This window comes from Pteropus alecto, unplaced genomic scaffold, assembly GCF_000325575.1.
Source record: "Pteropus alecto unplaced genomic scaffold, ASM32557v1 scaffold5, whole genome shotgun sequence".
Taxonomy (NCBI): domain Eukaryota; kingdom Metazoa; phylum Chordata; class Mammalia; order Chiroptera; family Pteropodidae; genus Pteropus; species Pteropus alecto.
In genome coordinates this window covers 30,961,223-30,963,212 of record NW_006441953.1, presented here as the reverse complement: position 1 = coordinate 30,963,212, position 1,990 = coordinate 30,961,223, and the positions used below count along the sequence as shown (strand labels likewise).

The 1,990-nt window shown below is 58.0% G+C and overlaps 1 protein-coding gene across 1 annotated transcript in view; it reads right to left on the bottom strand.

Annotated features, from left to right (window-relative positions):
- Positions 1-1,990, bottom strand: part of SORCS2 (sortilin related VPS10 domain containing receptor 2) — a 377,827-nt gene that overhangs the window by 53,444 nt on the left and 322,393 nt on the right. The window lies entirely within an intron of this gene.

The following is a 1,990-nucleotide window of genomic DNA, read 5'->3' as shown; positions in this document are numbered from 1 at the left end:
CTCGCTGTGGAGCGCCGGACAGTAACGATTTTCGGCTTTTGGGCGACGTGGTCTCTGCAACAGCTGGTCACCCTGCCTCTGAAGCAGGAGGGCAGCCAGAGGCAGAACGTCATGAGTAGGCGTGGCTGTGTGCCAACAAAACCACTCACAAAAACGGGTGGCAGCCCATTGTCTGCCGACACCTGATCTGGCGTACTTGATCAGAAAGGATCACCTTTAATACTTGAAAGGGGCCTTTAGGCTTTAGGACGGCCTGGAGCTCATCCGTCTCATTGGGCAGGAGGATCTGTGCCTGGCACGTACCTAGTGGATGCTCAACAAATGTCTGAGGACTGCTCGGCCGGCTGAACCGAATCTCCCCTGGAGCCTCAGTGGGAAAGCCAGGTGGCAGCTGTGGCCGTCCATGGCCCCAGGCACCCAGCTGAGAGCTCATTGGAGCTACTTTATTCCATGACACGCACACACCCATGAGACAGGCAATTTCTCCCGTTTACGGGTGGAAGCGCAGAGAGGTTTAGCAAGTCGCTCAAAGTCACACAGCATTTGCTACGGCAGCAATTCTCATTTTGTAGACCTGAGCAGAACATGCCGATGGCTAAGGAAGGATGACCGGTCCCTCTAGTCCTCTCTCTGGGTCATCTGAGTGACCAGGCCAGGGCTGGTTCTACCTCAGACCTCAGTTTACCCACTTGCAAATCAGGAGAGCACCGCTCACAACCTCAGGCAATAAGTGAATAAAAAACGAGTCTGCAGCCATCAGTTTCCAGGAGCTGAGTAAGGACACCTCCATAGTAATGGATGGCATTATCGCCGCCATCGTCACCGAGGCACCTGCACTGTGACGCCTGCTCCGGCCCCTTATGAAGCCCCCCAATTTGCTCTTACGGGAGATGATTTTATAAGGCACCAACAACCGCTGCAGAAATACAACATTTCTGCTTCATAAAAGACAAACACCAGCAAATAAACAAGAACGAACACACCAGGACCTCCCAGCTACCACAGCCGAGAGCTGCCCAGTGATGCCCTGTGGGAGGGCTGCCTGACGCCCGAGGGCTCAGCTAAGCGGGGTGTGGGGCCATGTTCCGGAACCCACACACCCTCTGACAGCGTGCTCAGGGCCAGGGTGAGGGGAATCACAGTCGAGGAGGGGGGCGAGGCCAGGGGAAGGCTTGTTTGTAGAAGTGTGTGCCAGGGGTCCTTACGCGATTGTCGGAGGCGCTGCAGCTCAGCCACGGCTTTCGTGCATGCTGGGCGCGTGGCTGGGACTCGGCCCCCCTCCCCACTTCACTCTCTGGCGACTCCCCGTACTGCAGAGGATGCAAAGCCGAGATCCAGCCTTGTTCAGACTCCCTTGCAGCTAGGGTCTGGGTCAGGTGGCTGCCCTCGTGTGAGCCAGAGGCACTTTCCTGCCACCTCGGGCCATTCTTGCTGGCCGGCGAGGTCACGGGGACATGCTCCAGCATCCATCCTCCGCTCGGGGCCGTGGACGGAGGGCAGTGGCGAAGGCGGCAGCTGGACTCTGTACCCTTGGGGTCCAGTTCCTGGTTTGCAAACATTGCCAGGCAGCGTGGGCCATGGCGGTGGCAATTTCAGATGCCTAGGTCTCAACATCGGCTATGTTCTTGACCTTAGTAAGGGGGTGGGGGTCCTGGTTTCCCACCTTCCCGAGGCAGAGGTGGAGGGTATCCAGGTGGGACAGCTCCAAAGGCTTCTGGGCGGACCCTTGAGAACCTGGCCTGAAGGCCCCAGCACTGTAGAGAACACCAACCCCCCAGGCTAAATCCTTTCCTGCCTGAAACGTCCGGAGTGGTGGCGTGTTCCCGCGCTTGGCCCCGTTAGACACAGCTGGCCAGAGCAGAAAGGAACACTGCCGAGGTGTGAGAGGCTCATCCGGTTGCTCTGCTACTAAAGAGAAGCCCAACCTCCTCCTGACGGTGAAGTCTGAGGTCAGAGGGAGCAAAATCCACAGCTCCTCCGCCCGCTCCCA